Source organism: Perna viridis, chromosome 8 (genome assembly GCF_037379345.1).
Source record: "Perna viridis isolate PV_CMFRI_1.1 ecotype Kerala chromosome 8, ASM3737934v1, whole genome shotgun sequence".
In the NCBI taxonomy this organism is placed as follows: domain Eukaryota; kingdom Metazoa; phylum Mollusca; class Bivalvia; order Mytilida; family Mytilidae; genus Perna; species Perna viridis.
This window is the reverse complement of record NC_142452.1, coordinates 45646087-45674028: the sequence shown is the minus strand read 5'-3', so window position 1 is coordinate 45674028 and position 27942 is coordinate 45646087. Positions and strand designations below refer to the sequence as shown.

Here is a 27942-nt window from a genome sequence, read left to right as displayed (position 1 = left end):
ATCACTATAAAATTTACCACTTAATATTAAACAAGGTTTTGCACACTACATTGTGTTAAGAATTTTCCCAATCAACCATTTGCATATATGTCAAACATGTAAAATGGAATCTATTCTGTACAAATAATCAAGCCAAAGCAATACCAAATACATGAAATCTTTGGTTTAAAAAAAATCTACACCATAAAAAGTTATTCAGTAAATCGAGTGGAGGTAGAAACGAATTTTGAAGATCCTGGAAAGGATACTTGGTAAAAGCAATCTATCAAACTGCATTTAAGCATACCCTCAAATAGAACCTCAGAAATCTGTCACAGAAGTCTTGTTTAATGGACATACAGCTGGACAGGTTGTTAAGGCCCCCAAGATAATAAGTGGATGTGTAAAAAGTTATGCAGAAATCAAGCACACGATACACTAATTTCTGGCTTGTTCGATATACAAGAATTACAAGCCTTAATTGATACAATTTTATTAATCTTTCCTTGTGATAGTTAGAAACTGTATGCATTTTCATAGCATTTGTAAGGTATATATCATATTGCATTAAAATAAAATACATACTTCATAAGTAAAACATAACAAGACTTAAGAACTACAATAACTACTACCCAGCAGAAGTTTTGTTAAATTTTTACTGGTATAAAAATGTCTTAACTTTAATATTTTTACCTTTACTCTTTGCAGATTAATGTGCTTTCTTCATTACATTATGATGTATGTGGCTTAGGGACTGATGTAGCAGATGAATGCTCCCCTATTGTGTTTGGATCTCCATCCGGAATAAAGTTTGTTGATCCTAAAATGGAATTAAATTTCCGACATTTCTTAACAGGTAATCATCTTTTTCAAATATAATTGTTGAACTAGATAAACTTTTAATAATTAAACATACCATTTATTCAAATAGATTTATACACAGCAATTATGTGTATATATACATTTTTAATGTATTTTTTTAGCTTTTATTGGACCAACTCTGCAACTAAACATTTAATTAATCCAAACATAAAAAATCCCAAAAATTTGTTGCAGTCTCTATTCTTATTAATAGTGCTACCCATATTGCTACTAACAAAATATTACTAAGTATATGTAAATAATTTTATTTCATTAGTATAATCTGGTATTTATTTCATGAAACCTCTGAGTTTATCTATCTCATTGCCATTAATTTTATTCAAATTGTGTACAAAGAGCAAGCTGGTTTAAAGAATTACATCCCAACCAAAAAAGAGGAAAAAAAGAAGGAATTAAGGCTTCAAGTCAGAAATTATTTGAACAAAGCCTGGGGTATGACTTTTATATTGTGAAAATAACTTGAATAATAATGTTATCTTAATTCTTATGTTGTTTTTACATACATATCAAGTATGACACAGAAGTCAAATGGAATCAAATTTGTTTATCAATACATTTTATATAATTATAGAAGCTAACAAAGATAGCACTTGTCTATACCTAATATAATTTAGGGTATTCAATTTATTAACTTTGACCATTAATATTAAAGGACATTCCTTAATCCATCCACATCTACATATAATGAAATAGACAATATTCATTTGCATAAACATATTTACAAGTCATGGCATGAATACAAACAATACAATGAAAAACATCTTAAATACATTAACGTACTGAATACATATGTACTACATTTATGACTATGATACTCATACAATGTATTCGACACCCATCTTTTTCCTCAGATTAAGCAATTTGAATGATCTCCCTTTGTAGTTACAACTTTTATATTACTTCATGTACTTGTATATTAGATCTCCCACCTTCCTATGAAATTTTCTTCAAATCCTGTCATGACTAGCTAGGATTTGCTCTTAAAACGTATTATCATGATAAAACAGCAAATTAGATTATCTCCCTTTAAGCTAAAAAACACTAATTCCACTTCCCATAGGCTTCTATGCTAATTTCACAATATTCAATGGCTTCTCTGGACTTTACCTTAACTTTAACCTGCAGAGGACTATATATCAGCATGATTCTACATATGTCAGCTCACAATCCTCAGAATGGCATGTGGGGTTAACAGACTTGCAGTGCAGTACTGGTCACCGGAAGTGAAGTGTCTATAAATAGCATGGGAAATCCCAGTGTTTTCACAAGATAGGGGTATATTTAGAAATCATTATGGAGATTAGGCTTCACATCACAAAAAGCAAAATGCACCTATAAAATGTACAGAAATGTTTTTCCTTTCAGAAACTGTTTAAATTTTTTAAATGAGATGAGAACTTTTTTCACAGCACTATGAGGAACAGGGGTAATTTCTGCGTAGGACTATTTTTGCGTACGTTCCAAATGCTCATTGGTTGAATTGGTGGTCTGTAACCTTTACAGTCATCTAAAAATATATCAGAGACAGCGTGACACCAACATTTAATGACTCAAAACTTTTTAAAATATATGAATAGTTTTTCATGCAGAAAGGATGTACCTTTTTAAAAATTTACCTATTTTTTATAGCTGAAGCAACTGGTACAGGAAAGCTCGTGCCGTACAAAGACTTAAAAGACGGCTCATCGAAGTTTATAATATATGGACTACCTGAGGATATTCACATAAATGATCCTAGCTGCTATGGAACTGCAGTATTAAATAAAATTCTACAATGCAAGATAAAGGTTGTGTTGAGATATATAAAAAAAACTAAAAGCAACATATCCAGTAAATTTTTAATTTAATTAAAACTATATATATATATGCTCTACTTTCTAGGCAACCATCACATTAAAATTTGCCAATACAAATTTTAAAGGATCCATCACTTCTGCAACAAGGGCTGATCTGTAAATAACGATATTTGGTGGGGAAGTTAGAAGCATTTTTATTTTACCCCATCATTCAATTGGCTATTTACGGTATATTCATGTAATTATAGTGCATACTGCCTATATTTTTTTAACCTCTTTTACTGAAGCAAAGTATGTAATACACAGTCAAATTGAATTTGTTATGGCATTTATGAAATGGGAAATCTCTCGGAAAGACAACCCAATTCAGTAGTGAACCGTAAAAATGCACATAAATCTATATAGGGAATTGGGACTATATTTTTTTATCGCAATTTAAAATGAACTACTGTATTTAGTATTGCATGCACAATATTCACTCAAGATTGATTTGAATTTCTTTTACCTCAAATATATATGTAAGTTTGAATTTCTATTTTTAAAAGTTAATTACATTATGAGTACAAATGCCTGAATTATTATGTACAATGCAGTATTCTTTTTCACATAGTATGAACCTTAATGGATATATTTTTTTCTCTAAGTTACTAGGTTACAGTACCCCCTTTTTGTTATTGGATTGTTACAAATTAATCCCTATATTTTAAAATGAAATTATATGAAGAAGTTTGAATGTTACTTTTCTTTCCAAGGACTAACAGTGCAAATCAAGAAATGAAGAGATCTAAATGTGATACATGTATGTATATATGCTGTCTACATGTTATTATAATTGTACAAGTAAATATGAATTTGGGCTTTGCCTATGCGGGATCAGCAGAATATGTGAGATTTCCTATATAACACTCATTAAACTGTGAATCTGCATCAAAAGTTCTAACATTAATCACTTCCCAACTTCAAACATCATTTTTGAATTCTGTCACCTATGACAGAATTATTCTGAACAATTTATGTTTCAGAGCATCTACATATATAGGATATAGGTCATAGCTTACATTCCATCAATTTTACTTAAATGAAAATAGTGTACAAGTAATTACTTACAAGTATAACCTCACTTGTAAAATTATACCTTAAAAGTTCTTGTCAACTTTAATTTTTGCTTTTCCTCTTTTCTTATCAAAAACACAAATCATATGTAGCATATTAACTAGCCATGTTTGATATCACAGATGTACTAGCTGCATCATGAGTGGAAAATACAATATATAAAAATGTCTGATCCAGAATTCAAAGATTATAGTTTAAAAAATATGAACATCTTTTTAGATATATTGAAAATATACTTCTGAGTGATACAAAGTAACTATAGGTATGATGAGAGTATTTTTCTATATCATTATCTTTTAAAATTGGAAGTGAAAGTAATGAGCAAGACAAATATTGAAAAACTTCCCTATATGTTTTTTTTTCTTTTATATAGACAATAATAGCACCTGCAAGCATTGATCTGCAAAATCTGACTGTTATGGATACTCATGAAGATTCTAGACCATCCATGTCAGGTGAAGGTTTTCTGAAAGTAATATGAAACAAAGTAATTTATCCAAAACACTTACAAAAAGCAAAACAATAAAAGAGCAACTTTTCACCAATTTGGTTAGCTGCATAGTAGATTTTCTATGAATTTTCCATCAACTTGTACATGTAAATTAATGAAAAATTTACAGATAGTGCAAATATTTTTTAATTTTTTTGCAAAACAGGAAAGTAACCCTCCTTTTTGAAGAATTAGTTTATCTCGAAAATGCAAACTGAATATTTCATTCTATATATACACGCCTGGAATATGTACCTTCACTTGTGCAGAAGTTGATATTGAAGTCAATGGTTAGCACATAAAATAGCTTACAACAGATGACCCATCTATATCAATATCTTTTTATTTCTGCAGGTTTGGTCAAGAGGAAACACAAAAATGAGAAAGGTACAGTATTAACATCTTGCATGAAAACAAAATTAAAGTATGTGGTCTGCTTTTCTTGAAAGAGTAGATCATTCCTATTTGTGTCAAGTATATTTAGAGCACAAGTATAACAATAACTTTTTCAATTAATGAACAAAAAGAAATCTAAGAGCGATGGATCACTAGTGGCAGGAAACATATGTCAAAATTTCAAGCCACCGTGGTGAGTAGTTGCTGAGAAAACTGAGAAAGATAAAAATGGTTAAGGAAAGGCACATACACAAGAATGAAATAGTATGATAACAGTCTCTTAAAGATGGATCTTAATATTCTTAACTGTTCTGTGTTTAATTACCAAGAAGCACTCTTTGTAAAAATAATGCAAATTCTATAATTATACACATAAAAAAAGGCTACACATTTTTATTGTTGTCATTATGTTGTTTTGTGGGTCTATATGATGAAATGTAATCATTCATTCTAATCTGTCTCCTCTTAGGAAATAATCCACAATGAAAATCTAGTAGTATCTAATGTATTTAAGTCTCATTTATAGAGTTATCTCCCTTAAGTTTGAATTTTACAGTACATTCTTTACATATTTTATTTCCTATGAGCATGGGTTATATGAGAAGCTAATTGTTAATTTCTGTTGACTATAACGTTTTAAACAAAATATTTAAAATAAAAATATGTAGGCTTTTTCCAACCAGAAATTGCATTTTGCATGATTCGTACCTGGAGTGCTACTTAAAAAATAATCGAGACAAAATATTACATTAAAAGAATTTAATTTTTGATTAATTCACATTAAATCTTGCATTGCACTATTTCCTGTGTAGCCAAAACAAAGAAGATCAAGACTGAAACTGTTTTTACAGAAAACAGTATAGTACCTACCAGTAAGTACAATAGGAGAAACATAGTTGTTTCAAATTATTCTCCGTTTTATGTCATCATTTTTTAACTCGCAACATATTCCTCCAAGTGCTGTTGCAGCTTAACTTCTGCCAAAACAGCCTGGTTTTTGACTTGGCTTCTTTTAAAAAATTTTATTTTATTAATAAGTGTAACTAGCTCTGATGATTAAATTAACAGTATGCTAAATTTAAAAAAAAAGTATTTCCCTTTTATACTCTACCAACCCTATTTGTTTCAAATTATAAATTTGTTATTTTGACAATTTCAGGGACAGAGTTAGAAAATACAACAAAACAGGATATTGAAACAGGTAGATTGGTATAATTTGCACCGTCATGGTGTACGTTTTAATAATTCTAATCACAAGATTCTTTATGCTTATAGTCTTTTTTGACTAGTCTAGAACATCTTTGCCAGAAAGTTCACACTTGCATGAACTTTGCCAGATGGTTCATACAGTAACATGCATGAACACCAATCAACTTGAAACCAGTATGGCAGTCTTTTAGTTCAAAAGAGTGTGGCAACGAACTAAACGGCATAATGTAGCCGTAAGAATGATTTATTACACCCACATTGATTTTACTGGTAGTGTGTTTATCGAGAGTAATTTTCAGCTCCGAAAAAAAAATAATTCCCAAATTTTGGGTTAAAATTATAAGGGTTAAACAGGAGATTTCAGTCGTTCATGAATGTATGAACAGATCTCTCCAACCCCAAACATTACATCTCTTACAAGCTCTTTCAGCTCTGTAAAATTTTACCAAATTAAAATTGATAATAGTTAAATACATTTTGACAAAAATGACAACTATTGCTTTACGAAGCATAAACGAAATATATATATTGTAACGAAAGATACTGGTAAATAACTAACTCTTTTTTTCTAGGTCTTTCACCAGAAGATATTGATGTTCTCCATGACCTCATTTTGAATCCATCCACCCAAGAAGTCGTTATAACAACTTAGTATCTCGTTATAACGGCTTAGTATCTCGTTTTAACAACATAGCTAACTTGTTTAAACGACTTAGCATCTCGCTGAAACAAGTTAGGATCTCGTTTACATGACTTAATATCTCGTTGTAACGACTTAGCTACTAGTAACTCATTAAACGAGTTAGCTATGTTGTTTAATTCATCTTTATATAAGGGTCTGAAAAATTCCCAACGATGTTAGAACTTTCAAATATGCAAAGCAAATTTTTGGTTGTTCCCTTTGTGGGACTCGAACTCGGCCAGCTAGGCTACTCATAAAATATTCCTCCTCGTATAATATATCTTTAGGGTTGTAACTAAATTACCTATGACAGCTCACCAGATGTTAAGATCATCGTATAATTACGATTCGTCGAAAAATGAATTACGTCTACCAAAATGAATCATTTTAGTGGTAATAAAACAAGTCTGATCTAGTTTTGTACGACAAAAATGATTTTGTTACGACGGAATTAAAGTTTGTGTACACAAAATTGATTTTGATTACAAGTCCCATTCGGCGCCTCGTAATAGTGACCCAGGAAGTTGATGAAAATTTTGTTTTGACGCTGTTAAAGTAATCTCGACAATGCTATCCCCAGCTGTCTCGGGTTAGGGGATGTTTGAAAACTCACAAGCAATTTTTTTACTTTTTACACCGTGCTCATAAATGTTTTACACCGCCACATACTTAATGTTTGTTACTGTCCTTAGCCAACCACCTGTATTCCAGTGGTTGTCATTTTTTTGTTCGTTGCTATTCGTTTCCTACAACATTTATTTTGGGACTTTTTTCAGACACCTACCAATGCACCAGGCCCATAAAGGAGTCCGAATCGCTCATTTACTTATGTTTCTTTGTACGTATTATTTTGGTTATTTTATGTTCGTTGTTGTGTTTGTCTGTTATCATTGAATACAATGGTTTTTGATTTCCGCTAGGATCTTGGTTCCCTTTCACTACCTTGATTTAAATTGATAAATTAAATCTTTAAGGTAAAACAGTGCATGTCAAATACGATGTTTTTATCAAAGAAGGTTTTGTACAATCCTTGCTCTTTAACTTCGATTAGAAAGTTATATCTTAAGATAACAAAACACAACGAATTAATGAAAAAAAACAACAGTAGAAAGATATTGGTAAATTCACAATTGAATCGAATGAGTGTCAATAAGAAACACTCCTGTTTAGAGTATGTTTCAACTTTGAGGTTAGAAAATGATAATATATTAAGTAGAAGACAATTACCCTACCATTGTACCTGGTATGTGCTCCCATTTTTAGTAGAATCCAGGTTACTCATTTACTTTTGTTTCTATGTACTTGTTAATTTTGTTGTGTTTTGTTCTTTGTCTAGTAATTATCCTTGGATTATGTTCTTTCTAAAGGGGGCTGGGTAGGGGGTAGATTATGTATTTCCCATTGTCTTATAGTGTAAGTGCAGTATTATAACGACTATTATATTATATTATGGAAAAACACATTCATTAAATCTATTATCAACAACCATATAAAAAATTTTGGAAGATTATACAGTAATAGCAGGAACAATATCATTGGGAGCCAAAAATACAAATAAAACAATGCAAATCAAGAATCTAGGATGATTCCCTCAAATTTTATGACAATCTTAGGGAGACAATCAGAGCCCAACACATCATATGTCTAAAATACTTGGATCTTACTTAAAAATACTGAATTATTTAACTTCATAATCATGTGAACGATTATTTGTTGAATAGCAGAAATTTGTGGACTATGAAAAATTTTTGGAAGTTAGCATAATAACTTTTTACTTGATCAAATATTAATTAATTTTCACTGATTGTATCATAAAGGACTAGTAAGTATGAAATATTTCTTATTTTCATTTGAAGAATGTGATGAACAGTAATGACATAATATATACCAATGTGACGAAATTCCAGCAAGTCATACTTGTCAAATTTATAGTTGCCATTGTGTAGTCTTCCAGTTGATTTTTCAAGACATTTGAAGAAGTCTGAACAACATAAACTGTTCATAAAAAAACATATTTAAACTTAAAATACGCTTTAGAGTAAATGTTTTTGATGACATGTTTTAAAATTTGATCATTATATGTTTCACATATAGATTATCCATATAATTGTTTAAAGTACATATCTCATAGATAGATACCAAGTTTGGAGAGGCTGTCCATGTACAAAATAGGCAAATCCTATAATATATGTGGCACAACATCAACTTTCTCCCACTGAAATCCTTGTTCAAATGAAATGTTTATATCAAATGTACTGGTATGTCAAATGGCATCAAGATTTGAACTAGACAATGGATAGCTCAGAACAGGATTTTCCCTAACAAAAAACAAACGAATTTTGAACAAAATAAAGAATATAAGAACTTATATATATACTGAAATTCACAGAAAATCAACAGTACGGTTTGCTATAATACTGAGAATCTATTTTTGTGATTCAACAAAATTTTAGCTTTTAAATTTGAAAAAAGCAAACATTTATAGACTTTTTCAAAATCTACATGAAATGATTTTTTCAAATCAATCAGAAATAGGTAATTAGAATTGAACATTATAAAATGACATAAGTGGAGCATTTCCAGCTCTAAAAGATCTGCACAAGAGCTAGATATTACAAAATGTAGGCCCTAAACATATCTCACATTTTCTTAAGTAGGTAAAAATTTCATTTTTTTGTTCCCAAGTGACAAACTGCTTCATTGAATAGATGTAACTGGATTTTGTCAGAAATATTTGCTAATGTATAATAGAAAACAAACCATTAATCAAGCAGTCACTAGAACAACACAATGAAACAGCCAGCATATAGTTATAAATCCAATATCATTAATCAATCTGTTCAAAATGCACATATAATAAATCATCATAGACCATCATTCTTGTAGGCATCCTCATTGTCATCTTCGATGTCATCGTAATCATAATCATTGATGTCACTGTCATCACAATCATCAACATCATCATACATATCATCAACAACATCATCATAGACATCACCATAAAGATCATCATCATAAACTTCATTATCATTCTCACTTATTTGTAAGTCCTCCAATAATTCATCTTTCTCATCAACAGAAAAAACATGCCCAAAATCAAGTTCCAAATCCACCATTTTATAAAATGAGGTAGGAACATTGCCAACTTCAACAAAAGATGAGAAGCAGTTTGTCAAATCTTGAAGTTTACTCTCAAGAAGAAGGCCTTCTTTTAATAATGATGATCTTTGCCCTAACAGTACCTCATGCTGTAATCTATACCAATTTAGGCATGATGACATTTCCCTTCTTACAAGGCATTGTTCCTCTTCAGCTCGCTTGATCATTGACAGTAAATATGTTGGCTGTCTCTTAACTGAAGAGGATATGTTATCAGGCTGGATTGCCAGATGTGACTCCAAATGGTTGAAAAAACACTCTCATGGTTCTTGATTTCTTCAAAGCTTAAAACAAGGGGTAATGTTGATGTTGGTTTACCAATAGAGTTGTATTCCTCCAAACTTTGCTTTATTTTGGATGCCACATGTTTAACCTGCTTTGACAATCTGATGGCAATAGCCTGTCCTCCTACAAAAATACAAATAAATATATATTAGTCATGTACAGTAAAGTTGAAAAAAATGCCACATATATTTTCTTTAGTTTAGGTTTGTCATTTAGGACATGTTAAATGTTTCAATATTCATTAACAAAAATTTTGATTCATGTTTTTATGTTTAAAATAAACAAATATCCATATTTATTTAAAAAAAATACATGTATATGTTATGGTATGGGATTTACCCATCTTTGAAGACATTGTGGTGACCTGTAGATGTTTAATTGTTCGTTGTTTGACATTTGGTGGATGACTGTCTCATTGGCAATCATACCACATCTCCTACTTTGATTTATATCTTTTCAATGTTAAATCTTAAAAACAAAATTATTAGTCTGGAAGTCACCATGTCCATTTCATACTAAGCTTTAACATGAAATATTTTACAATGACTTGTGTATGTAAAAATCACTTAAATATCTTGGCAAAATTTGTTTAAATTGCATACTATATTTCAATCATATCATAATTTTGTTCCAATAACAAAATTAAGATCAAAGAGTGTGTACAGAATGTTAACTGGGCATGGCTACTCAAATACAAAATCATTTCAATGAGTCCCAAGTCAAAAATTTAAAATATCAAACACTGCCCTACTTACTAGCATACTTTCTTATTAAGTTCAAGAGAAAGTGCCTCTCCGCAGAATTCCTCTGCAGTTTTACTAAAACAGACATTCTTCTTTTTTCTTTGGCAGTTGAAAGATTTTTGTTGTAATTCTTGTTTGTTTTGTTCCACCGAACTTTCAACCTTTTCTCCATCTTTTGTACAGTAGATGTAATTCTGAAAGAAAAAAGACAACTATTTGTAATCCATTTAAGTTGGTATCCTTGGAAGACCAAGGAAGTGGCTCACACATGCCAAATTTAGTTTAATCCATTAAAGCTAAAATACTCATGTGCAAAAAAAATTGCATTATAATATAAATAGCAAGATTGAAATAAATAACACAGAAAGCAATAGAACATTCAAAATAAAGGGGAATAACTCTTTGATCTATTCATTTTTCATGTAAAGTATTTTTGAACATCCAACTTTGATATTTTTTCTGATATGATAAGTTTGACATTTCACTGGCACAAAAATATTATTGGGAAACAATTTATTCAGTGTCATCCATATTCTATGATCTGTTTTATTACTATCTGGATGGCCTCTTTAAAGAATACATAACACTTAAGATTTAAATATAAAAAAGCTTAACCTAAATAAAGTAATTTGTAAAAATTATGGAACATAAAAAATCAATTTGTATTCTTGGTAAATACAGTAAATTAATGTTTTATCATATTTTTATACTATATATTAAAATGTCAAAAGTTTGTTTTATTTGAAAACTAGAAAGCCGTACAAAAGTTATGCTAAAGATAAAAAAGAAAAAAATGTTGATATATCTTTAGCTATGTTCGTGCTTAGTACCAAATGACTCAAAAAACAAAAATGTTGATGCTGTTAGCCAATATGTATTTTGCACATCTAATTGTGTTAGGTATACCCTTACTTGTACAGGAAATTAATGTTGAATAGCAAAAAATACTGCGCTAACAATTATTTTAAGGCCCTTCTACATAAAACTAAACACAAAATTTAAAAACAATGCATTCACTGAGAACTGATATACCCGGTAATTAAAAATAAATTTGGATGGACATATGTAAAGGTGGTTCAATTATACCATCCACTGATTAAAAACAGCAGATAAAAAGTTGATTCCATAAGAACATTACAGTGTTAAATTATTGTTTTTCAAGTTTTCAAAGGAGAAAATTGTATAACACCATGTTCCATAGGGCTCATGAAATACTGAACATTGATAGTGGATTTGACCAATAAAGTATCATGAATATAAAAAATCTATATTGACTTAATCAATACTTGCTTTTTGTAGGTTGTATCTTTTGCAATCTGTTCATCAGTGAGGGATTCTCTGAAAATGATAATACATCATATATATCTAAAATGTTAAACGCCACACTTTGCACTACTTATCTGTAAAATTTTTAAAAAATTCACTATATTGGCAAAAAATCATAGGAAGAAGGCTTAGAAAAAAAAACAAAATATAGGGATGTCATCAGCATTTCCTGATCTTCTATTTAAATTTTAAAATCCGAAAACTTAACATAATATTTGGAAATTTCAAAGTCAATAGATGGTGACTGTGTGGGCCTATGCATGTAATGGATACAGACTTGTGGTAAAGTGAGGCTAATTCATACCAAACATGATTGATCTAGCATAAATGGTTTACATGAAACTGACTATGTCATTGTTCAGTTACCATGGATATTATTACTTTTGTTGTTGTGGCCTTCCACAGCTTACTTAGAAGTGTGTTTACACTTGTTAAAAAACATTTTGGTGATCTTTGTATTTATTATTTTGTTTTTAGGTTATCAATGGTGCATTTATGTTTTAACATATCCATTGTTTTCTACTAATCAGAAAACCAAAGATGAAAATCTTAGTGTGGGTGCTGATGCAGATGCCAACAATTAAAAGCTTAAGTATCGCCTTTCACAACATTCATTGCAGGTGAGACAAAAATTACATGAATGTTACCTCATATTAAGCTCTTCCTCTAATTTCATGCAGTATTCTTCAGTCAAAGTAAGAGCAACTATAAGGAGAAGATGTACTTAAATGCAGATTGAGCAATAAAATATACATGTGTACCCAAGATGATAAACTTTATGAAAGTCAAACAAAAAGGTAATTACATATACCAATGTATGTTGTCCAATGGATACCAATATGTTTGACAAATTCAAAACAAAAGCCCCTTTGACTACAGACAAACCTGTATACCTGAAAGGAATTTAAGGCATATAATGTCCTAGATAGGAGAGAATTATATTGATTTCATGTAAACTTTAGAAAAAAACTGACATATGCTTTTGTCTTGATTTGCAGAAAATGACAAAATAAACAAACAACTGAAATTCACTTGATATAGTCCACTTTTTACACAGTTGAAGTCACCTGTGTTAAGGTGAGTATTGTCATTCTATTGACAGGCACGTAAGTTTGAATACAGTTAACTTTTAATATGTAGAGAAAATCTAAAAACATTACCTGTAATTAGATTTTTATACTCTATGCAGAATTGATGAAAAAAGCACAACAAAATCAAGTTAAGATTTTAATACTTAAAAACAATTTATGAATTTGCATTGTCCAGGTCCGGCAAACCTTTAAATTCTTTCCAAGTTGACAGGTTTCTATGTAATGGTGATGCAATAAAGCCCACATTTGTTGTAATGATGAACTTCTTGGTCAAGTAAAATTCTGTATGAGTTCATAAATCATATGAATATACTATAAACAAAAGTAAATACACAAATTTGTTACACCACTTTTAACAACCCATTACTTCATCATTTCATTGTGAAATATGATTTTAAGTAATAACTGGTGTTGATTCTTTCTGTTGGTATTATCTTAAATAAAAATATTGATTTAAAAATAGTTATACTTACCATTCTGGTCATTCTTTGATGATAAAGCAACTTTTTCTTCCTCTGAAATCCATCTTTCAATAATATCAAATGATACACCTGTAAAAAACATACAGATTTACTAAAATGTGCCAATGAAGATGTAATGGAAAGAAGTAAATATAAACATACTAAATGTATTGAGGTATGGATTTGAAATTTTTTAAGGCATTAAACTTCGGTCAGGTGATGGGGACGGAAAAAAATACTCCACTTACGTTAAGATTAAATACATTAATCTATTATTCATCTAAAAACATTATCGATTTCTTGCGGGACATCGGTTTATTTAATAAAATCTAAATTTGTTACGGTCCTTGATTTTTCAATATTTCAAATGTTTTATCGAAGTAATGTTTCTTAGTGTACTTTATGTCTTAGATTTAACTTTTACGTACCTTCTTATATGTAAATGGCATTTTGTTTTAATTTCATGATTTTATGAAGAGACTTTGATCTTGCTTTTAATATTTTCATTTCATTCAATGTTCTTGCCGTGATATGGCCCTGGTCACTGAGACGGCATTAAAAAAAATAGCAATCTGTAACATGAACCCCATGTAAAATTAACCTGGCAATTGTTTCAATAGTTCTTGCAAACTTGCACTACTTGTACTCTCAAGATGAACTGCTTTCTTAAGTTTTCCAGGAAGGATCTGGCCTGAAATATATGTTCAAATAAAATTTACTTATATCTATTCTGATTTTAACAATAAGTAGAAACCTAGGATATCCCTTATTTCCATAAAGTAAAGTGTAAATGAATCTCCAAACCATTTTAAGAAAGTTCTAAAATTGTCTAAGTAGTTTGGGGTATCGTTGAAATCCCACAGTAAAGTGGTACAGTTTTCCACATACAATAAGATTTCTTTGAATAATACTGAATAAAATGACGTATAATCCCTAAACATCTATAAAAACAACGATAGTAAATGACCCAAAGGATTATATAAATTGAGGGTGATGCAACATGTGATACAGAATATATAATGCATAAATATTATAAAACATTTGATCATACATCTTAATATTAAATTAAGAGGTTTTTTCTGCCACCTTCTATGGTTGTAAGGGTGTTTTATTAGCTTAGTAACATGTATCCACTACTTATTTTTTGTGTCATCTGAATTACAAAAAAAAAATTATTTTAAAAAAAGCATACATTAAAGTTGCCTTACCCAGCTTGTCTTTTATTTTTCTTCCATAATGTAAAAGGGCATTGGTTAAAAGGTCAACTCTGTTTTCTGGAGTCATTTCTTTTGTAATTTTGGAGAATCGTCCAAGGTAAGACCAAAGTCTCTCCAATCTTTCCCCATCAGTTAAGCCAACACCATTGGTCCTTCTTGGACTGTACAATATCTTTGGTAATAAATATAAAAAAAAAAATCTATATACTACAAATACTTAATTTGAAATATTGGTTCAAACTTATAATTTCACTTATTGTGAAGAAATAGCAAGCGCTTCATTAAAAATTCCAGAATGCCATTTTAAGGTATATTTAATCAAATTATGAATAAAAAACTGTAGTCATTGGAAAAAAAAATGCTATAAAATGAATAAAACCAGAGGAGTCTTAACCTCTGACATAAAAAGATTGAACATGACCAGCCAACATCCTTAATGGAAAAGAGCTTTATATCAGTGAACAAATTAACATTAAAATCAATAAAAGTGGAAAACTTAATTTTAAAAATGAAAATATTGTAATAGGATAAATGAACAAAAAAACGTATATGACCAAATGATGGAAATTTATGAACAACTTCAGATAAATCAATTTTAAGAGAGTGTCCATGAAGTACCAAGGCAGTGGGTCCTACAAGCCATGAAGTACCAAGGCAGTGGGTCCTACAAGCCATGAAGTACCAAGGCAGTGGGTCTTACAAGCCATGAAGTACCAAGGCAGTGGGTCTTACAAGCCATGAAGTACCAAGGCAGTGGGTCTTACAAGCCATGAAGTACCAAGGCAGTGGGTCTTATAAGCCATGAAGTACCAAGGCAGTGGGTCTTACCAGCCATGAAGTACCAAGGCAGTGGGTCTTACAAGCCATGAAGTACCAAGGCAGTGGGTCTTACCAGCCAAATTTTGTTCATAAAAAAGTTCATTCAATAGAGATTTTCTGAAATGAAACGGTAAGAATAAAACAAACAACATAAAAAGCAAAAAAAAAACAAGAAAAGAAAAGAAGCTAATTCTTTGATTGTTCACAATTTACTGTAACTGATTTGTTATGGAACCGAGACTTCTGATGCATACAGACCTTGTTCTCTATGGCGGTGTAAGATTTTTACATTTCATTGCACATAAACAAAATTAGTAGGATAAAATGTGTTCTATGGTATGTATATAGGCTAAAAACCACTAATTCCACTTCCCATAGGCTTCTATGCTAATTTCACAATATTCAATGGCTTCTCTGGACTTTACCTTAACTTTAACCTACAGATGACTATATATCAGCATGATTCTACATATGTCAGCTCACAATCCTCAGAATGGCATGTGGGGTTAGCAGACTTGCAGTGCAGTACTGGTCACCGGAAGTGAAGGGTCTATAAATAGCATGGGAAATCCCAGTGTTTTCACAAGATAGGGGTATATTTAAAAATCATTATGGAGATTAGGCTTCACATCACAAGAAGCAAAATGCACCTATAAAATGTACAGAAATGTTTTTCCTTTCAGAAACTGTTTAAATTTTTTAAATAAGATGAGAACTTTTTTCGCAGCACTATGAGGAACAGGGGTAATTTCTGCGTAGGACTATTTTTGCGTACGTTCCAAATGCTCATTGGTTGAATTGGTGGTCTGTAACCTAAAGAGTCACTTTTTGTCTTAGAAAAAATAAATAACTATACAGGTATCTTCCTACACACATACTGAATGCATTTGCAAAGTTTCAGTGAAATGTGACAAGCACTTTTTTAAATATTTGATTTTTAAATATAGGGTAACCAAGTTGTGCGAGCAAAAAAGTGAAAATATTCTACCATACTGAAATGCATTAAATATTTGCAAAGAACTTTTTCTGACTTTTCAAATAAAAAATATCAATCACAACTTGTTTTTTAACAATATTAATGAAGAAATAGTTTTAAAAGTAATCATTTTCTGAGAAATTGGTCTATTTTTAAAAATTTATTTCTGACATGCCTCCCCCTTTTTCTTGATCACATGTCAAAAATCCTAAATCTTTAAATTTTCACAAAAGGTGATATATTTGGCTTTAAATTTGTAAATACAGTGTTTTCACATTAGAACATGACCAGTAAAGGGCACCTAAAGCAAAAAAAGTGCTCAATAATGGATTTTCCATGTTGCCATAGGGGAATCCTTATATGGCCTTAACCGCAGTAATGAAAGTGAGTTTTTCCTCATTTCTAACCTAATTTTTGCTCAAATCTACACAAAACTTGATTTCAAGTGCTTATTACTACCATATTTAGGTAAATATAGCCCTCAAAGTTTAATATTTGATATTTTTACTAAATTTTCTACACTTTTTACAAGATAGGACATAAAAATCAGCCAAAAAGACCAATTTTCCATAATTTGGACCTATAACTTAAAAAAATGCATATTTTGAAGGATTTTTGTAGTGTATTCCTCTCATGGCAAAGTTAACAAGATCTTCAAGTAGTTTAAAGCTATTTCAAGAAACTTTTCATTTTGCCATGGCTTCATCTTAAGGCTAAAAACCACTAATTCCACTTCCCATAGGCTTCTATGCTAATTTCACAATATTCAATGGCTTCTCTGGACTTTACCTTAACTTTAACCTACAGATGACTATATATCAGCATGATTCTACATATGTCAGCTCACAATCCTCAGAATGGCATGTGGGGTTAGCAGACTTGCAGTGCAGTACTGGTCACCGGAAGTGAAGGGTCTATAAATAGCATGGGAAATCCCAGTGTTTTCACAAGATAGGGGTATATTTAAAAATCATTATGGAGATTAGGCTTCACATCACAAGAAGCAAAATGCACCTATAAAATGTACAGAAATGTTTTTCCTTTCAGAAACTGTTTAAATTTTTTAAATAAGATGAGAACTTTTTTCGCAGCACTATGAGGAACAGGGGTAATTTCTGCGTAGGACTATTTTTGCGTACGTTCCAAATGCTCATTGGTTGAATTGGTGGTCTGTAACCTAAAGAGTCACTTTTTGTCTTAGAAAAAATAAATAACTATACAGGTATCTTCCTACACACATACTGAATGCATTTGCAAAGTTTCAGTGAAATGTGACAAGCACTTTTTTAAATATTTGATTTTTAAATATAGGGTAACCAAGTTGTGCGAGCAAAAAAGTGAAAATATTCTACCATACTGAAATGCATTAAATATTTGCAAAGAACTTTTTCTGACTTTTCAAATAAAAAATATCAATCACAACTTGTTTTTTAACAATATTAATGAAGAAATAGTTTTAAAAGTAATCATTTTCTGAGAAATTGGTCTATTTTTAAAAATTTATTTCTGACATGCCTCCCCCTTTTTCTTGATCACATGTCAAAAATCCTAAATCTTTAAATTTTCACAAAAGGTGATATATTTGGCTTTAAATTTGTAAATACAGTGTTTTCACATTAGAACATGACCAGTAAAGGGCACCTAAAGCAAAAAAAGTGCTCAATAATGGATTTTCCATGTTGCCATAGGGGAATCCTTATATGGCCTTAACCGCAGTAATGAAAGTGAGTTTTTCCTCATTTCTAACCTAATTTTTGCTCAAATCTACACAAAACTTGATTTCAAGTGCTTATTACTACCATATTTAGGTAAATATAGCCCTCAAAGTTTAATATTTGATATTTTTACTAAATTTTCTACACTTTTTACAAGATAGGACATAAAAATCAGCCAAAAAGACCAATTTTCCATAATTTGGACCTATAACTTAAAAAAATGCATATTTTGAAGGATTTTTGTAGTGTATTCCTCTCATGGCAAAGTTAACAAGATCTTCAAGTAGTTTAAAGCTATTTCAAGAAACTTTTCATTTTGCCATGGCTTCATCTTAAGGCTAAAAACCACTAATTCCACTTCCCATAGGCTTCTATGCTAATTTCACAATATTCAATGGCTTCTCTGGACTTTACCTTAACTTTAACCTACAGATGACTATATATCAGCATGATTCTACATATGTCAGCTCACAATCCTCAGAATGGCATGTGGGGTTAGCAGACTTGCAGTGCAGTACTGGTCACCGGAAGTGAAGGGTCTATAAATAGCATGGGAAATCCCAGTGTTTTCACAAGATAGGGGTATATTTAAAAATCATTATGGAGATTAGGCTTCACATCACAAGAAGCAAAATGCACCTATAAAATGTACAGAAATGTTTTTCCTTTCAGAAACTGTTTAAATTTTTTAAATAAGATGAGAACTTTTTTCGCAGCACTATGAGGAACAGGGGTAATTTCTGCGTAGGACTATTTTTGCGTACGTTCCAAATGCTCATTGGTTGAATTGGTGGTCTGTAACCTATATAGTAGGATCTGGATTCTATTATGAATTCTACATGGGTGGTCTCTTTAAAGTATAATCAAACAAATTACCTGACAATCCATTTTATGACCATAAGAATGGAAAATAGGGATAGAAAACTTCACTTTCTCCAGGAGTGAAGAATCAGCTTGTTTCTGAAAAACAATGATAATAAATAAATAAAAAAAAATGTTTGAACACTGAATTATGATTTAGCAAGGTCATGCACATGTTACAAAGCTAGCAATAAAACACGTGCATTAATGGTTTTGAAGGACAGACTTTAATTCTAACGGTAATACACTTCAGGCAAGTAAATGTAATTTAGAAACTTATTTTGCATAAACTAAAAAGTTGTGCTTTTATAATAAAAATTACATAGATTGTACATTAATTTGGAACTTTGAAAAAGATATCATTCTTGATTTGATATCATTTGGTTAATTTTCTAAAAAGTGCAGATCTAAATCCAGAAATCATATCGTTATGTGAAAGTATAGCATACCAGATATGTAGACTGAAAAAGCATAGTATGTTTGGTAGGTTTTTCGAGAACATGAATCACTTTACCATTAGCAGTGTCTGAATTTTATGTGGACAGGTACTTAATCATTGTAAGATGATATACTTATAAATGTGGTTGAATATGCTTAACCATTCATTTCATATATTAAAAAAATAACAAAAACAATATAATTTCCAGTCATGCAGTGGGTTAAATAGGTAGGCATCTCATACCATGTTCTTTTGCCTAAATCCATTCAGACAAAAATACATTGTATAACAATTCCAAATTTCAGCTGAATGAATTATGTACCATAGTTTGCATATAAACTGACCTTCAAATGATTGTGTAAGCTACATGCAATATCATACACGATATGAATTTGATAGGGATTTTCTGATGAAGATCCTTCATCCTCTAACAACTTCTTCAGGAGGAACACAGAATAACCAAGCCTATAAACCAGATACAAAAGCCCAGAAAAAAGGATTATTATTTTACTTTTTGATGGTTAAAATTTAATTTTCCAAGGTAGATATATACCAAAAATAAATTGATATTGTTTGAGTAAGTTAAACTATTGCCTTTGGAACAATTTTCATCCAAAGTAACTGAAAAAATTAGGCATTAGAAGGAAGACAACTTGAATATTACATGGCTTCAATTGTTTTTTGGCAATGTAGCCTGAAACTTTGTTAAAGATCATTTTGTTTGTTTGGTCAACAGGATATTTAATTTAACTTAACACTGTTGGAATTAATTTCTATTTCTTTTAAAACTGATAATGACCTCTACAAAAAATAATTCTATGTTATATGATACCAAGAACTAAGACTATTGTTATTTATTGAATTAATCATACCTTTCGCCATGTTTAAGACTGAAGAAATATTTTGGAAATTCGTGCCTGCAAGTTGATCCAAACACTGCAGTTTCAGTTAATTTCTTTGTTTTGTTTTTTGAACGAAGGTTAGTTCCTGCCTGAAATTCACTACAGTCCTAAAATAAAAACAGAGAAAATCTATAAAATCATAATTAATGATTACAATATTATTCAACTTAAATACTTTTTGCCAATGATATAGTCAATATTGATATGGCAATTTTTTTTCCATAGTAAAGAAGATATGAAAACTCCTTAAAATATATTTTTCCGCCTATATACAAAAAACAAATTTATAAATCAGCATTAGTAAATGCTAATTACATTATAGACTAACTGTTAAAACAGTAAATGTTTTTTGTAAGGAAACAAAATATATAACACATTTTGCTTCTTCTTATCAGTACTGTAGTTTCCAATGAATTCATCGACATCAATTTGGTTGAGAAAAAAATTCTCTTGATGCTTTGGCTGTTCCCACTGTTTACCAGCTGAGGTTTTCCTTACTGATTGAAAATCAGCATCGAAACTGTAAATTTTGGGCTCTGTCTATAAATAGTTATTGAGGATAAATAATGATGTGTACATTACAGTATTAATTATTCATTGTAAATAAACTTTTCATACATTAAACATCAATGCTAAAAATCTACTACTGTTTAGCTTCCTGCCATTGGTTCATTTCACATCAAAAGTTAATCAGAATTAAAGTGAGTACTGGTCACAAAAGGATACCCTTCATCCTTCCCTGGCCGACTTCTCTCCTTAGAAAATTGTTTTCTTATAAAATTGATGTCCAGCATGTACATAAAGATTCATGATTCTATTAAGCGGTTTAATGAGGAGTGGATATTTCTGGGTATAGTCATAGAAATCCTAACGTCCAATCTTTCAGTTACATTATCTTCCCTTGATGGAACAGCTGGGAAAAAATCGTACCATAATACTTATATCATGTTTAAAGCAAAAAAAATGTCAATTTTCTGAAAAGGTTTTCATTTTGATCTATTTTGTTTTTATATTAATTTGTAACTCAAAATACATATGACTGTATTTGGTTTTGATTTATTTAAATTAGCATCAATTTTCAATGGTTTAGAAATGCTGAATGTGTGAGGAAGGTACATATAAAACATTGATAAAAACGTTTACAAATGAGAAGAGTTAGTAAATTTTGTACTGCTGTTAAGAACTATGGTAAATTAAAATGCTTAAAATAGAAACTTACAGAAAAACAGGCTGGACAATTGGTTCCATCATCTAAATTCTTACATAAGTTGTTCGGCTGTTCTATTCTATGAAAAAAGTGACGAAACTCAGAAAATGTTTCTGATGTAAGAACTTTGTAGATGTCTTTTATCTGAAAAAAAAAAATATTTGTATGGATGATTAATTGAAAAACCAAAAATTCGTAACTATTTAAATGAAAAATGAAAACATTAACAACTTGTAAATAACAACAAACCTAATCTTTGGTAAAAAGATGGTCATCAATGCATTATATTTTATTTGTGACCTTAGCATACCTCAAGACTAAACACAGTGATGCTCCATACTCCACATAGACATATTTGCTTAGCCAAATCACTAAATGTAGGACTTACCTAGAAAAAATTTGTATCTGGAACACACAGATTCCAAGACACAGATGATATCCCTGGCACATGAATGATTTGTCTATTGACACTTGGGAAATTTAATAAATAAACATTTTTTCAATGAGCTGCTAAGCTGCTCAATAAATTTTTATCAATCCTCCATAGACAAATGGCATGCTTGAAGAACATATATAGATGAAAATATTTTACAAAGGTTTATACTTAAAAAATAGTATTGGTTTCACCATACTGATTAGGATCAAATACCATCGCTATAAATATGTACACTTTCCCACTGTTTCATATTGTGCAAAAATTGGAAAACAACCCCCTCCCATCCTTTTTATAAATAAAATTTATGTAACTAAAAAATGAAAGAACAGCATACTTTTCTGTTACAGACTTCCACTTTGATTGTTATTATATTATTATAAATCTATGTTGGTAGTGTATTTCATTCCAAGATGAGCAAATTTAGGTTGAAAAGTAGAAAAACAATTATTAGCATACCTGTAAATTTGTATAATTCTTGTGGTGCTTAGAACACCTAACCTTCAATGCCTCACAGAAACCTTTTACTGAAACATGACATTCCAAAAGTAGCCCGTTCTACCATTTCAAAAGTTCAAGTTGGAAGGCAAGTTTTGGAAATTTTGTGGATGATGGCCACAAACCATATTTAATTAAAGTAACAGCCTCCTTCTTACATTTACAGAACTGTAAAGTTCTGATATGCTGTCTTCCTGGAAAAAGTATGGACAAAGTTAAAAAATAGGTCAATATCATCTTTTTATTCAGATCCAGAAGTTAATTAGCAAATAATTTCAACTTTGTAATTATTTCTATATTTTGCAATTAAAACACAGTAATTTTTTACCCTAGCATAATACAGAAGCTCATAAACCAGTATGTATACATTATAAAACATGCTTGAAACTTTCCAATAAAGCAAATACTAGTATAGTAATCTTTTGAAAGATGTAAACCATGTTTAAAAAGTCACGACTCGATATTAAAAGAAGCAATTCTAATTTACCTTTGTCATTCACAATAACCATACTTTTAAGGTATGTTGTGGAACAACCATGTCCCCTTATTCTCCAGGTAGGAGTATCTAGGTTTGTTCCCACAAATGTTCCATTCTAATAAAACAAATTGTGCAGAATTAGATGAAATTCAATTTTCATGATAATAAAAATTATATTTTAAGAGAAAATTTTTATTTTTCCCGTTTATTTTTATGGGAAAAGTATAAGAAATTCATGAAAACACGAAAAATCATTTTTAGTTGTAGATGAGCCTCTAATTAATGAAAAAAAAAATGTCTACTATTGCTATATTTTATTTATCAGGCATGTTTTTTTTCTGTAATTTTTACAGAGTTATCTTCACTTTTCAATGTTCGTTTTTTTATGTTATTTGGGGTATGTGCTTGTTGCATTTTTTTTTAGATTTTTGTTCTGTGTTTATTTGGATCATAATGCTATAGATATAGACAATAAAGTGAAATGACTAATATAAAAATGATAAATGGATGAGGCTTAGAACTGCAGGAAAAGTGAGGTTATGTCATACATTTACATAGGTTTGAGATGAATTCATACATCAAAGTTTTTATCAAGTAAATGCACTGTTATCGTCTTTAGACTGCAACAAATTTTTAAAAGAAAATTGACATTAGAAGCAAGAAAAACAACTTTTTAGTATTTGAAGGGTACAACATCTTGGCAAATTAAAAAAAAATAAAGCATTCATAATGTCAATACATTTTGACTGCTCATATACAAAAGGTTGAAGAATATAAGTACTTAAATATTTTCTGTTACTATTTTAGATTAAGGGGTAAAATTTAGCTACATTGACTGGACTATTCTTAAGCCAGGTCACCACACAAAGTTATAATTAATATTTATATAATTTATTTCATTTACACATATAGTGATTAATGAACATGCACTGTACTCTTTGGATGACAAAACAATTAACAGTTTTCATATTTTTAAATTATTATTCACTATTAATAACAAATCCTCTATATAAAAAATTTTATCAGCAAAATTAAAATATGTGTATTTCTTTTTGTGTCAAAAATTGATTTTGTAATTTTCAATATATTACCCAGAATGCTTCAAAAACATGTAAATGAGGTTGCTGGTGTCTTTGAAGTAGGCAGCCCTGACATATCACTTCCCAGTTAGCACAGTCAGTACATCTATAAAATTGGATGCACTCATCGCCACAACTTTCACATTCATCAGATGATGGAGCCTCTGACTTTATTAAAGTATTATAGAGATCATCTCTTAAAAATTTCCAATCTTGAAGGGATCCTTCTTTTAATGTATCATATCGTGATTTACATGCAGCTAAAATAAAAATGTAAAATATTCCTAATAAAAACACACATCCACAGCAATTTGAACCCTGTGTATTAAATAAAAAAAGACAGAGAGTTAATATTATGTTATGAATGGCAGCAAATCAAATAAAAATTCATTTATTAATTGTGATGTCACAAAAAATAACAATTATTTATTCAAATATTCGCATTTTTTATGTGTTGGTACAAAATGATATAAATTAGATGTTTTAGTTAAACTTTTTATTCTCTTGCATACCAACGATGCTGTCTTGCGTCTACCACAGGCTTAATAGAAATTTTAAGAGCTTTTAAAAAAAATTTTGAAAAATGGAGGATCAAAATAAATATTAAAAAAAAAAAAAAAAAAAAAAAAAGATTTCTCAACCTGTATATATAGTCAAAATCTAATTTTATCATATTTGGAAGTTGTGAATAAATTGAATTAATTTTTTTAACAGGACAGGAAACTTCAATAAAGCTATTCAAAGCAGGTAGAAAAGGACTAAAGTTCTAAAAAGAGGAATAATGGATAATATATCTCATGTGTTAAACAATGTTCTTAATTTTTTTAGTTTCTACAAAGAAGGTCCAGTGTGAATGGATATGATTCACATCTGCCGTCTGGAATGGCAGCATTTAAAATGTGCCGGACTGAATAATGTGCCAAAATAATCTTTCTTGATGTGCAAAAATAGTCTTTCAAGTTTATTAAATGTGTATTTTGCATTAATTCTGAATGATTTTAATGGGACTTTGTTACATCAGTTGTGATTTAAATTGTATTTGTATACTTTTGTATATATCTGTATATAAAAAACGAATTTTCACAATTTCCACATTACTAATGTAAAAGATATGTTTCCGACATGATTCCATGTGTTAATGACTCTAACTGGATTTGTAGACAATTAGCCTGTAGAGGCTCCCAGACCACGAATGCGTGGACGAGCAGTCAGTGCCTTATTTATTAGACACGGAGAATTATGATACAGAATATTACAGTATGTATACAGTTTTGTACGACTAGTTAATATACTCCTCTTTCAGTAGTAATCCAGCAATTCTGGAGGTTACCTGGTACGCTATTTCCTGACTTGTTGCCATCGTAACAAGGATGAACGGAATTCCAACCTCTATTGTTGTAAGAGTAGTCACAGGGTGGTTTGTAAAACATAAGGGTTAAAAAATGGAACGAAGTGTTAAAAATAAATCGATGACGGGAAAATCCAGCATTTTCGATTTTTTAAAGTAAATTTCAATATATCTATACAGAATATCAGTTGAAATGTTACGGATAAAGAAACAAAAAGGACAGGAAAACTTGTTTGTAAATAAACAAGTGAAAAAAGAAAAAAATCTTAAACATACCCGCTTCTTCTTGTACAAGTACATTTTCTTCAGATGGTATTCTCTCTTCAGTATGACAATCTACTGCTAACTGTCGTACACTAGACGTGGACGGTTGTCCAAATGGCGCGAATAAATCGTTTTCAGCATTGAGGAATCGGTAAGTCAATGATCTTGTTCTTGTTGTGGGCTTTCTCTTACCAGTGTAGTGAACAGATGTGGTTTTCAGCTTACGTTTACGGATTAATACCATTTTGAATTATAACATTCCATGATGAAATAAACATAATTAAAAAAAATGAAATAAAAAGTTCTACAAATATGGCGCTTGTGATGACAATATTCCGAATGACGAAGAAGACCATGCTTTGCATAACTTAAATTTGATTGGCCAGTTCATAACAGACATAAAATGCCATGTACAAAAAAAAAATCCTATCTGTTGTTACTGTTAATAGCGGTAATATTAATCTTGTGTTAGCCGCTATTAGCGTTAATATAAATACTGTACAGTATGAAAGTCCGTCTTTGTTAGCACTAGTAGCCGACTAACAACACTAATAGATATCCACTAATAGTGGCTAATATTACAGGAACGGGTGAATATACATGTATATGGTACTTGTTTTACAATTTTATATTGTCTTTGTGTTCATATGCCCTTTTTTTCTACATATACCATCATCACACACCCAACATTTATCATCAAAAGATACCAAACTTTTTTTTATTGTTGACTGCGCAACGATGTGATGGTGATAGGCACGATGATGTTCATTTTCAAGCTATACATTCTCTAATGCAATAGTCTCTTCTTGTAGTGTAATTAATTCAATGTGGATCCTGAAAAATTCGAAAGATCTTTTGGAGATAATCAGTTCAAGACTATTATCTGAATATAATAGCATTAAAACCTATGATTGTTAAAATCTGTTGACTGCCGCAGCTCGCCTTTGCTCTTCGTGACTGGCCGCACTTTTCCCTTTTTTGTCTATACTTAAACGTGAGCATCTCGATGGATGTATGTAGAAGAGCAGAGTATGCCTACCCTGCCAGTGCAACTGTTTCATGCTCGCAGTGTTTAGAGAAACCCGGCTTACTCAATTACTTTTATTTCTTTGTACATGTTTTTTTTCTTGTTTTTTTGTTGTGTCTGTTTTCCCTATCTGGTCTTTGTCCTTGTAGTATATTATATTCTTCAGATAGATTTTCCTTTAAATCTTGATCCCTTAGTTACTCTTTCAAACTTTATGAAAGACGTGAAACATAAAAAAGTTTGTTTATCAAAGATTATTTGCAACATATGAAAGATTAATCAAGGAAATCAAGATTCTAGCGGAAATCAAAAGAATGAAATCCAGGGACCAAGACTATATATGGGAAACAGGCACACATCAAAGAACATAAAATAACCAAAATAAAAAATACAAAGTAACAAAACTTAATTAGCAACTCGGACTCCACTAAAAACTAGGTGCATGGACCAGGTGCATCAGTAGGGTAAGCGTTATTTCCTTTTCAGTGACTTTTTTTCCAGATTATCGGACACCTAGTAGAACTTTCTCTACAGTGACCTATTTTCTGGTCAACAATTTCTCAATCGTCCATATTTTCTAAGATTCCTAATATATCTGCTCTTTATTTGCAGTGACTTATTTTCTTATATATCATGCAATAGATCAACATTCTGATCAAAGCGAACTGCTGAACGTTAAGAAAGGACCAGTTGATTCCAGGTTGCCGTAATGCAAAGCCGAGGCGGGCCACACTTAAAATAGGGTTTGTTTCCCCTTACCCAATCATATCTCATGTCCCGGCTAAAGGACGGTAGGTAGGGATATTTTTTCAGTTAATTTGATTCTACAAAAATTATCATCAAAGAAGTGTAAAATTTTGCTTTGAGAATTTCTTGTTAGAGAATGGCAATAAAATTATTTGGACAGACCAGCTTTTATGGACAGGTAGGGTAGGTTAGAACAATTATTTTAGCCTCCTCCCAACATGATCTAAAGGCAATCGGAACTTCTCGGCCATTTCCGATACACTATAAAATGACTCCCAAATGCATATAAAAAAATTCTTCTTGAATGTAGTCATTCGCGA

The 27942-nt window shown here is 30.6% G+C and overlaps 1 long non-coding RNA gene and 1 pseudogene across 2 annotated transcripts; one reads left to right on the top strand and one right to left on the bottom strand.

Moving 5' to 3' along the window:
- The first annotated feature begins 4613 nt into the window (after nt 1–4613).
- Nucleotides 4614–6501, top strand: LOC148610712 (uncharacterized). Its single transcript, XR_015924744.1, has 4 exons — nt 4614–4647; nt 5469–5528; nt 5816–5857; nt 6438–6501. It is a non-coding gene; the product is annotated as an uncharacterized LOC148610712 (long non-coding RNA).
- Nucleotides 6502–7972: 1471 nt separating this feature from the next.
- Nucleotides 7973–27518, bottom strand: LOC148610711 (uncharacterized; annotated as a pseudogene). The gene is made up of 15 exons (XR_015924743.1): nt 25861–27518; nt 24249–24496; nt 23167–23272; nt 22641–22873; nt 21761–21892; nt 20512–20648; nt 19984–20104; nt 19216–19299; nt 14821–15001; nt 14214–14303; nt 13625–13702; nt 12708–12765; nt 12025–12072; nt 10747–10928; nt 7973–10114 (listed from the first exon to the last, which is right to left on the bottom strand). The product of XR_015924743.1 is annotated as an uncharacterized LOC148610711 (transcript).
- Between the last annotated feature and the right edge of the window lie 424 nt (nt 27519–27942).